Here is a 12,457-nt window from a genome sequence, read left to right as displayed (position 1 = left end):
CCCCACCTTCTTTATAGGGCCCCTGCCCCCTCCTTCTTTAGTCCTGACGAAGAGTCTCGGCCTGAAACGTTGACTGCTCCTTTCAATGGATGCTGCCCGACCTGCTGAGTTCATCCAGCTTATTTGTACGTATTGATTTGACCACAGCATCTGCAGTGTACTTTGTGTTCACCATTTGATTGGTCCCCCTTCCACAAGCATCCAATCCCTCCACCACTGACGAACAGTTGCAGCAGTGTGTACTATCTACAAGATGCACTGCAACAACGCACCAACATTCCTAAGGCAGCACCTTCCAGACCCATGACCACTACCACCCTGAAGGATGAGAACAGCAGATACCTGGGAACACCACCACTTGCAAATTCCCCTCCAAGTCACTGACTTGGAAACAAAGTGTTGTTCCTTCATTGTCTCTGGGTCAAAATCATTGAATTCCCTCCCTAACAGCAGTGTGGGTGTCCCTACACTTCAGGGACTGCAGTGGTTCATGAAGGCAGCTCATCACCACCTTCTCAAGGGCAACTATGGATGGGCAATAAATGCAAGACAGCAAATCTAGAGATTGGATTGAGAGTGGAGAGTGTTGGGAGTGTGTGTTAAAATCCAGAAGTTTACTGAAATAGCCAGAAGTTCTTCCTCTAAACAATATGAAGTTAATCACAGTTGTGGTAAGAAGTAGTTACAACAGAGTGTGCAGCAATAGTTGTAACAGGGAAAATTAGTTTAAGCAGGAGATCTGGATTCTGAGGTTACAAAGTCCAACTCACAGTATTATTATTCACCTATTCTATGTGGCTATCACAGCTGGTCAGCACAATGCCTGTCTCAAACTGAAAAAGTGCTAGAAAGCTTCTTGAACCATTACAGTCATTTTTTTTATTGTAGCAGCTGTTGTTCAATTGTGTGGTTTGCCAACACTTTTCAGTGAGCAATTGATATTCAAATATGTCGGCAAGTGATTGTCAGGTGTCACATTTAGGGCAGACTGGGTAACCATGTTTGATTTCTTTCCCTTCAGTACATCAGTAGATTGTTATTGTGATCTGTAGTTTCACAAGGGCTAGATTATGTACTTGACTGAATGTTACAGCTGTCATGGCAGGATTTGAACTCACATCTCCAGATTGTTAGTCCAGGATTTTTGAATTACCAGTCTATAATTTAAATCACTGGATTACTGGTGTGCAGCAATGTTTCTGGGCTTAATGAATGTGGGCCTCATAATATATTTAACACATTATGGAGTTCTTTTAATACTCTAGAACAAATTTAAAACCTAATCAGTAATAAGAGAACGCTGATTGATAAAGGAAGGTGAGAGTGTCAAAAAAAAAACACTGGTTCCACTCCCTTATATCTAAACCTTTAACAATTAGCCCATTTGACTGATGATTTGGTTTTCAAGATACTCAAGATTTAACTGGAACAAAACAGGGAGTTTCCTGTGCCATGTGTTATATGTTGAATACAATTTAAAAGTAACCTCATTCAACTACACTTGTAAGGATATGAATGAGTTTTGTCCCTACCAATGTGACCTCAAGGCAAGCTCGCTATGAGACACATACCTTCATTGGGCTAATTTTGGCACATGGCAAAACCAACAGATTTGAGTGATTTTATGATAGTTCTGCAACTTAAAAGGCTGATAGTATTAAATGAAATGTCCAATATCATTGCTTAATGAATGGTTAATATCCATTTTCAAATGCTTACAAAGAAAATTAAATAATAAGGAATGAAGTCACCTCAAATATCCCTCTATATCCAATGAAAAATGAGACATTACTGCAGTCAACTTCACTCTGAAATGTTTTATGAGTGACATACTTTGGCTTCTTGAGGTACAGTATGTACCATCACAGATGCTAATCCATCAATAAATTCAATTCATTCAGCACAATAGCAAGAAAAGGAAGGGTCAAAATCCCATCAATCCTTACAATATTCCAACTCAGTAACGAAGACATGAATTCTCAAATTAATCTCCGTTCCGGCTAAGCTGTGAAAATATTGTTAGAACATTCTCGTCAAGTAACAATTCGAAGCATTCGTATCATGTCCTAAGAAGAATGATCTGAGTAGTTACATTTGCTTCAGTCTGCACTACTCAACAACAACACAATATAAGGTTTAATGGAAAGTGTTAACTAATGACAAGCATTCACAAAGAGCTTATTCAGAAATGTTCTCTTGGGGTCACACCAGGACCACTTGGCTCTTAACAGGCCTTACTGCAGCCATGAATGAACAAACTGATTTTCAAGTGTGGAGTGAGATTGACTAGCAGTGATATCAGGTAGAATTTCACTCAGTAAGGTACCTAGGTGAGCTAGTAAAATTGGAATCAGTAGAAATTAAGGGGAAAAACTCCTCTGCATGGAGCCAAACATAATAGAAAGGATGACGGTTGTGGTTGCTTTTCCTATTATGTAAACCTCCAAGTATGCAGCAGGACAAGTTCTAGGTGCATTTATTTTCACCTCCTTTAACAGTGACCTTGCCCCCAGCTTAAATACTGAGGTTGGTAATTTCTCTGATTATTATGGAGTACTTATTTCAGCTTGCATTTCCTTGCTTGTTGAAACAGCCCACGGAGAAGCTTTGGGCAATATTCAGACTAGATCATGCAAAGAAACGTTCAGAGTCATATCGTTATACAGCGTGGGAACGGACCCTTTTATAAATGTTATAATTGTACACACATCCACCTCTTCCTGAACAGTTCGTCCCAATTACTGACCACCCTCTGTATAAAATAAACTTGCTTGTCGGGTCCCCTTTAAATCTTTCCCCTCTCAATTTAAATCCGTGCTGGCTAGTTTTTCACATCCCTATGACGGGGGAAAATGCTGCAAACATCACCCTTAACTTTTGATGGTGTGTTTTTGGTCTGATTGAGCAATCGAGTCCTTTGCCGTCTCCGAGGGAGTTCGGTGAGGTTTGGAGCGGCTTGTGCAGCCTGGAGGCCTGAAAATCAAGAGACGGGACAAAGCCCATGACCGACTCCACTGCCTCTCTCCAACTGAGGTTGAAGTTGATGAGGATGGATGGATGTTCAGCTCTGTCGGCCTGCGTTTAACTGGTCTTCTTCTCTCTCTCACTTCCTCTCCCTCTCTGTTGGAGAAAAATGCAGGAGTTCTGAGATCCTGCAGCAAGGATTGATCGGCAAGGCTGTGGACTCATGTTGTGTGATACCTGCGAAACGCCACTGATTACAGACCTCCAGCTTGAATAAGTCTCCTCAACCACTACCTTCTGTCTTTGATGTGCAGGCCAGTTCTGCATTACTGCAGATCCCATGCATCTCAATCTTCTGGATAGGCTCTCATGAGGGACTTTTTCAAACGCCTTACTAAAATCCATATAGGCAACATCCACTGTCCCGTCCTCATTAATCTCTGTCATCACCTTGCCAAAAAACTCAATCAAGTTGGTAAGGCATGACCTGCCCTGCACAAAGCCATGCTGGCTCTCCCTAATTAGGCCGTGGGTTTCCAAACGCTCATATATCCTATCCCTAAGAACTTCCTGTAGCAATTTCCATGCAACTGACGTGAGACTCACTTGTTTATAGTTCCCAGGATTTTCCTTTGTTTCCTTCTTAAATAACTGGCCAATCCTCCGGGACCTTGCTTGTGGCTAGAGAGGACACAAAGATACTGGACAAGGGCCCAGCAACCTCGTCCCTTGCCTCCTTTAACAAACTGGGGTAAATCCCATCAGACCCAGGGGATTTAAACACCTTAATACTCATTAGGAGGCCCAGCATTCCTCCACCTTGATCTCTAAATGCCCTAACATATTTATACACTCAGCACTGATCTCCTGGGCCTCCATATCCTGTTCTTTGGTAAATACTGAAGCAAAGTATCATTAAGTACCTCACTCACATTCTCCACATCCAAGCAAATGTTCCCCCCTTTATCCCTGAGTGGTCCCACCCTCTCTCTAGATATCTTCTCACCCTTGAATAGCATGCCTTGGGATTCTCCTTAATCCCACTTGCCAACGACTTCTCAAGGCCCCTCCTGGCTTTCCAAATTCCCATCTTTAGTTCTTTATACTCCTTATTCATTATACTCCTTATGTGCTTTATTTGATCCTGACTTTCAGAGCTTTACATACTTTTCCTTTTTTCTCTTGACTAAATTTGTTGTAATGTGAGTATTATTAAAAGTGAGTTAATACTAATCGGGGAGCTGTTGGTAGCAACTGGCGGGATCCGGGGTTGGCGGGGTCTTTACTTCCGCTCTTTTTACTCCCAGTATGCATTGTAAATAGTTCCTCCACCCAGGCCGCACGAGGTACCTGGAAGCCTCTGTATTGTAAATATCATTTCCCGTCCCAGATAAAGATGCTCTTTTGGCCATCAAATTGTCAAGTGGTCTTTTTGTAAAGTAGAAGTTACCTCAAAATTCATCACCTTTCTGAACATCCAAGGTACGTTTATCTTCCTACTCCTGTCCTTCCTCATAACAGGAACATTCCTTTCCTGTACTAGGTGTGATTAATCTTTAAAAACCCTCCATGTGTCTGATGTGGACTTGCCAGAGAAAAGGTGTTCCCAATTTACTCTTCTTAGTTCTTGCCTAATGCCCTCATAATTTGCCTACTCCGATTTAAAACTCTCCCATGAAGACCATACGTATCCGTATCTATAGCTACCCTTGAAGGTTAAGGAGTTGTGGTCGCTCTTGCCTAACTGGTCACCCACTGAAAGGTCAGTCACCTGGCCAGGCTCATGACCCAACACCATGTGCTCCTGGATCCTGGTTGCTCCGCTTCTGAGCAGTTTGATCACGGTGACTGATGCGGACCGGGGCAAAGAGTGGCCCCGCGGCCTGCAGCGGGCAAGCAGCGCAGCACAGCGTGGAACTGAATACTAACTCCTAGCTTGATGTTTGATACTCTATGTGCTGCTTGCTTGCTTTTTGCCGTTCGCACAACTTGTTCTTTTCTCACACATTGGGTGTTTCAGTTTTCCATGGTGTTTCTCTGTTCTGTGGCGGCCTGCAAGAGGGCGCATCTTGGCATTGTATTCTGCATGCATACATTGATAATAAATGTACTTTGAATCGATACCCCTCATTATTTTATAGAGCTCTATAAGGTTACTCCTCAGTGTTGTTTGCTCCAGGGAATTCAGGCCTAACCTATCCAGTCTCTCTTTATAACTCACCATAGGAGTCAGGTGGTGTCCATCCCCAGCAAAAGAAATGCTAACAATCTCCATTTAACATTCAGTGACTTCATCCTTGACTAATTCCCTGGCAGTTACTGCTGATCAGAACTTTAAAGTGACCAACTACAAAAATGCTGTCTAAAGGTATGGGTTAGAAGCCATGTATTATGGCAAGAAACTCAGTCCCGATTCTCAAAACTCTCGCTATCTCGGATCATGACTCTGTGATGAAATTTTCTTCTCTTGTCTTGATGAGTAAAGCTTCCGTAAAGCTCAGGAAACTCAGCACTTCCCAAAATAAAGAAATCCATTTAATTTTCTCTCTTTGCAAAACCTTAAGTATTTATATCTTTCACTCTTAACTGTTTTTGCAATGTGTAACATTTGTAAAAAGGACTGCAGAAAGTTGCCAAGTTAACACCTGGCAGATCTGCAAACCCCACCACATTTTGTAACATCTCAGCCTTAAAGTCATGACCCTGAAATACATCAGCTGTGGGGAGAGAAAATCCTGGAACTCCCTCCCCAGCAACATTTTGGCATTACCCTAATCACACAAACTATAGCATCTGAAGAAAGTGACGTACTCCTACGAAGGAAAATCAGGCGTGAGCTTGCCTCCAATATTGACATGCCATAGATATAGAAAAATGGACAGGGTGATATACACCCCTCTATTATCTCAGTCACTGCACTGTGCCATAAACACCTTAAACCACTTTTTATAATGCTGTCAGCAATACTGGTATTTACGTACTTCTGCACATTTTATTCCATATCCACAGTCCCCAGGGTTGGAGAGTCTAATACCAGTGGGCATGCATTGAAAGTGAGAGGAGTAGGTTCAAGGGGGATGTGAGGGGTAAGTTTTTACTCAAAGAGTGGTGGATGACTGGTATGGAGGTAGAGCCAAATACATTGGAGGTTTTTAAGAGATGTTTGGATAGGCCCATGCTTGTAAGGAAGATAGAGGGATATGGACATGGTGTAGGTGGGAGGGATTAGTGTTTGGGTGTTTTTGATTGGCTTTTTAGCTGGGTCAACACAACATTGTGGGCCGAATGGCCTGTTCTGCGCTGACCTGCTGTATGTTCTATGTTTTACATAATTTGTCATTTTATAATTTATAATTTTTTGTTGCACATCATTCTTAATACATATAAATGTTTATGTGGAATAAAGTTGATCCTTGGTACTCCTGATGATAAATACACCTGTAGTTTACATCAGCTACGTAACATAAAATTCATGTAAACAACAACATCTCTTAAATGACTTTATAAAGCATGTGGGCAATTGTGCATTTTTGAGAAATTCAGAATGACAATTGTAAAAAAAAAATGGTTGCAGTTGTCTTCAAATTCCAATCTTCTCAAACCTGCTGGTTGAAATGAAATGGTCACTTGGTGGCTCAGAACACAATATGGGATCAGCACGAAGGTTTTCCTCAGCTGCCCTTTGATGAAGCTGGCACATGTCCAAGGATGTCCCAAGCTGCACCTTCAATCTGCTCCAGCAGGAAATCCTCCGGCTGCTGCTTCTCCCAGCTCCACGCCTTCCGCTGAAACACTCTCCTCATCCCCCTTCCTGGACACTGTCATCTTTGAACATTGATGCTCTGATTGCAACTCCTTTCTGCCTTAGGTAAATTTATACTTATATTTATGGTAATATCGTGGTTTATGTGCTGTGTGTGATATATGTTTTGTGGGTGCACCGTGGTCTGGAGGAACATTGTTTCATTTGGTCATATATACGTACAAGTAGATGACAATAAACTTGATCTTGAAATGGAAGTTGAACTTCTTTGGATTAAAAGGATCTGAGAGACATTGTAAAGAGAGAGAAAGGGTCACCCAGGAAGGAAGGTGTGTCCAGCAAATTTAATCTGAAGACATCTTCAGACTACTGTCGTTAGTCAGAAGCCAAAAGGATTCACAGCTGTTGCTGCAATTCAGCTGAATCATGGTGGTTTGATTCCATTCTTGACTCTCTTCACAGGTCTAATTCAAAAGATGATTCCCCTACCCTCTCCCACTGGGCCTGAATCAACCAGCATACACCTTGATGCACACCTTCTGTTATGTGCCACTGGGACTAGGCAAGACATGAACTCATCTCTCTTGAGCTTCTGAGCAACAGAGCAATTTTTGTAGTTGACAAATCTTTGTCAAGAACAGATTTTACATTCAGCAAGGTGTGTCATGCATATCCTTCAACGGGTCTCTACATACTTCAAGTAATCTCTGGCTGAGGAAGGAAAGCTGCATATTCCAAGTTCTTCATCAGTATGGTAATAAATTATAGAATATTTTCTGATATATCTTTGTATCTGAATTAGAAATTGAACATGTCTTTTCTGAGTTTGATAATGCTTCCTGTTGAATAAATCAGCAATACTTCTGTATTTTTAAGATGTTTGAGCTGGAGTATGCCAGCTCATTATCCTCAAAATAATCTTGTCTGTGCCACCTTTGTCAAAAGTAAAGTAAAGCACAATAGTCCCTTGTAGAAGTATTCAGCTCCAATCCTTTGTTTACATAACTGAGTATTACAACCAGGGATTTTGATCAATTTAACTGAGAATTTTTAATTATGAATCATATGCTCCCCTTTTCACAGTACAGCTAAAAAAAAGGGTCAATCGTAGAGGATGAAAAAGTAAAAATTCAAGAACTGAAATGTCAGCAATAGAAATATATTCATCCCCCTTAGCTCAGTGCTTGGATGAGCCTCTTCTCGCAGCTACTACAGCCAGGGGTCTTTTTGAATAAGTCTCTATTATCTTTGCACAATGTGATGGAGCAAGATCTGCCCATTCCCCCTTGCCAAATTGTTCAGGCTGCGTCAGCTGAGTTTTAGAGCAGTGGCGGACAGCAATCATGAGGTCTTGCCTGAGATGTTCAATCGGATAAAGGTCAGGACTTCATCGGGCCATTCAAGGACATCAGTTTTCTTCATTTGAAGCTGCTGCGTGGTTGCTCTATCAGTGTGCTTTGGTATGTTGTCCTGCTGAAAGATGAATTTTCTGGTCGAGGCCAGCAGGTTTTTAGCCAGGATCTCTCAGTATTTCGCAGCGTTCGTCTTCCCTTCGATCCTGCCAGGTTTCCAGTCCCTGCTGCAGAAAAGCATCCCAATAGTGTTATGCTACCTCTATCATACTGCACACTTGGGAAGGTTACTTGACTGATGGGCAGCATGATACTTATGCCACACGTATAGCTTGGTGTTGAGATCAAAAATTTCCACTTTAGGCTCACTGAGCCACAAGACCTTCTTTCACAACCTTACAGTACCTTCTAACTGATGCCTTGCAAAGTCCTTACAGACAAAGATATGCTTTTTTTTTAGCCTGGCCATTTCCTTGCCACTCTTCCATAAAAACCTTTCATGTGCAAGGCCCCAGAGATTGTGGAGTCATGAGCTTCATCTCCAGTTGCAGACACTGACTTCTGCAGTGCACTCTGAGTGACTGTTGGCGTCACAGTAGCCTCTCATACAAGTGCCATTCTTCACCCGCGACTAAGTTTAGACGGGCAGCCTGAACTAGACGGTGTGGCAATGGTTTCATAATTTTTCCATTTTTTCTCTATGGACTGCACTGAGCTCCGAGGTGTGTTCAGTGCCTTTGAAATCATCTTGTACCCTTCCCCATATTTGTGCTTCTCTGTTATCATTTATCTGACTTGTCTTGAATGCTCTTTTGTCTTCAGGTTGGTTCAGTCTACCATACTGTTGGAACTGACAGAGAGAGGGGGTATTCATTCTTATGAATTCATTGAAAACAGGTGATCCTCTAAATTTCTACATTACATCATCAAATTGGGGAGTTGGCAAGGTCATACTATATACTGCACCTGAGGAAAGTCAGCATTGTAATTACAAAGGGGATGAATACATTTTCAGCCTCACGGTTTTGGTTTTTAATTTTTAATAAACTATTGACAGGTTTTGGAATTTTCTTTTGATTTGACATGATGCATAATGTTTTGAAGATTAGCTTAAAAATCCTACTTCAATATATTTTAAATATAGAAAACATGAAAATAGTGGTGGGGGCTGAACATGTTTTCAAGGCACTATAACTGGACAACTGATACCTTTTTGCATGGTCCTGTTTTTGATTGTCTAAGTTAGAATGGGAAGACTGAAGGCAGTGTAGGACTTTGTGAATAAAACATGCAAGAGTTGTTTTATGTGCTTAACAAAAGCTGCAGCCCTTCATATGAACAAACCAAACCTGACACTAATGTCATTACACCAGACACCAGCTCTTAAAGTGAACACAACAACTCAATGACGGTGTTTGTGAATTACGTAGAACAGTTTCTATTATGAACGATTGTGTCATCTGTCACCCATTACATGGCCCTACACACACCCCCGCACCACCCAGACTTCATCAAAACCAACATTGTGAGTCTGGTTGGATCTCGTACGAGCCATCCTGCTTCGTTGGAGTAACAGTAGGTGCCTCTGGCTCATCCAGGGGTGGCTGACATACACGTTGTCATGTCGTGATGCAGGGGGTTTGGTATGGAACCATTCAGGTGTTGGTGGGCCAGTTTGAGGCGATCTACAGAAATACATTCAGGTTTACCCCATTCCAAAATGCAGAGCAGACCATGGTAAGGGGGTGTTGATGTGTATTATGGCAGACAAAAATGAAGCGAGGTAGGACGTAGGTCTGATGTACACCACAACAGGAGATATAAAAGTGCTTGCTGAGGAGGGCGGAATACTCCTGAGGTGCCGGCCAGGAGTCAGTATCAGGAATAAAATCACCTGGCAGCCCATCCTCTTTGGGTGCCCCAGCAGCAGCCACGGGAGATGTCCGTGCCAACACCTGTCCATCCGAGTGGCCTTTAGGAACAGTGAAACCACTCACACAGGCCTTTGGTTTGTGGGAGATACACTGCGGTGTGATACATTTTTTACTCTGAGGTTCTGGCCAATTGTGGCCTGGGGGTCGGACGTGAATTGGGGACCGTGGTAGGAAAAGAGATATCAGATGGGGTGCTGAACCAAGCACAGCCATAATCAACATTAGAAGGACAACCTCTGACCAGCTGATGGGATGGGCCACCATGGTAAGGAGATAGATGAAATCATGGGAGGGGATGCGAGAGGTCCAACTAGGTGCACATTGCTGTGGTCAAACCATTGCTTGTGGACCTCAAAAGGAGCTGAGGGTGCCTAAACATGGTGGTTAATTTTTGCTGGCTGGCACACAACATAGGCTGCACTCCAGTCTCGCACATCCATCCTAAGGCTGTGCCGCAGAAACTTCAGAGCAAACAGTTTCTGTGAAGCTTCCCCCCCCCCCCCACCACCCCCAGAATCGAGAGGGCATGAATCCAGTTAAAAACAGCGCACCTCATGTTTGCAGCCACCGTGGGGCGAGGGTGACTACTTGAGACATTGCACTGGAGAGAAACTCCTGCGTCCCAAACTTGATATCAGCCAATCACAGTCCTGTGACTGCTGTCCTGGACTTCTGGGTGGTAGCTTGGTCAACCCGGATGTGTGTGGCATCAATGGCAGGCTGTGATAGGCGATTGGCTACAGCATCATTCTTCCCTTCGATGTGCTGTATGTCAGTCGTGAATTCCAAAATGTAGGTCAGGTGATGTTGCTGCCATGGAGATCAGGGGTCTGATGCTTCGGCCATCACGTGCTCCAGGGGTTTGCGGTCATCGATCGCCGTGAAATGCCGACCCTCAAGTAGAAAGCGAAAATGGCAGACAGGCACCTAGAGACCTAGAAACTCGTGGTGAAACATCCTGTACTTTCTTTCAGGGGGTTGGAAGTGGCGGCAGAAAAAAGGCTGATGAAGTTGCCACAGGTCTCCAACCAGCTGTTTGTGTACAGCACCCACAGCGTAGTCTGAGGTGTCAGTGGTGACAGCTGTAGGTACGTTGGGGAGCGGGTGTGCAGGCAGGTTTGCTTTTGAAAGAGCTCGTTTGGTGTGCATAAATGCTCTGGTCATGCCTGCGACCACTCAGGCATGTGATTAGGGACGCTATACCGGGGAGCATAATTTCAGCAGGTCATGGAATGAAGCAGTGATGGAAATTCACCATACCTAAAAATTCTTGCAGTGTTTTGGTAGTGCGGGGCAGCAGGAAGTCCATAATAGCGGCAAATTTTGATGGCAGTGGTGTCGCACCTTCTGCAGAAATGAGGAAGCCGAGAAAGTCAATGGTAGACAACCCGAACTAGCATTTGGGGTGGGGTGTTAATAATCAGCCCAGTGCTTCAGAAGTGTGTGGGGATGTGTTAAGTGTTTGGTTTTGGATGCATTGCCGACAAGTAAATAGAAAATCTAAGTCTTTCAACACAGAATCCATCAGCCGTTGGAAACTCTGTGCTGCATTTTTCAGACCAAGGAGCATGTGCAGAAACTGAAATAGGCCAAATGGGGTTATAACAGCAGCTCTGGGAACACCCTCAGTGCACACAGGCACCTAACAGGAGCCTCTGACAAAGACCACTTAAAAAAAAATTATTATTCCAACAAAATGTGCCAAAAAGTCTTGAATATGTGGAACCAGGTAACGATCAGTGTGGTGGCCTCGGTAAGGTATTGGCCGCATGGATGGCAAGCACCATTGGGCTGAAGAGCCGTGGGGAAGTGTGAGGTCCAAGGGCTACTCGATTTGTATTACAACGCTAAGCATTTCTGTATTTGCAAATTCAGCCTTCGTGCTGGCCAGCTTTTCTGAGCCCTGTCTGCATGTAAGGGTGTGCACCGTGAGCCAGTTGTGGAAATGTGGTGCTCGACCCCATGTTTGTGATTGCAGTGAAAAACGTGTGCTTGATGAGGTTTGGGAATTTGCTCAGCAGATGAGTGAATTCACATGTGATGGTGCATGTACTAGACAGAGTCGTCATGGGGAACTTATGGGGTGGGGTACAGAATAACGACCCAATGTCCTTTGCATCCACAAGCCAGCAGTTCTTAAGATCTACTAACAGTCCTTTGGCACACAGGAAATCTACACTGAGCAGACGGCTAGCCACTTTAGTCAGGACCAAGTCCCCTGTGTAACATCTCCCACAGAAACACAGCGTCACCCAAAGTGTCCCATAGGCTTGGATCCTGCAGCCGTTGGCAGCCTCCGGTGAGGATCTGTCACACTGTGCTTTCTTATCAATAAGCAATACTGGCAGCACACTCACTTGGGGATGAAAGGGTTATCATATGAGGAACATTTGATGACTCTGGATCTGTACTTGCTGGAATTCAGAAGGATGAGGGGGGATCTC

This window comes from Hypanus sabinus, chromosome 14, assembly GCF_030144855.1.
Source record: "Hypanus sabinus isolate sHypSab1 chromosome 14, sHypSab1.hap1, whole genome shotgun sequence".
Lineage (NCBI taxonomy): Eukaryota > Metazoa > Chordata > Chondrichthyes > Myliobatiformes > Dasyatidae > Hypanus > Hypanus sabinus.
Note: the sequence above shows the minus strand (reverse complement) of the source record.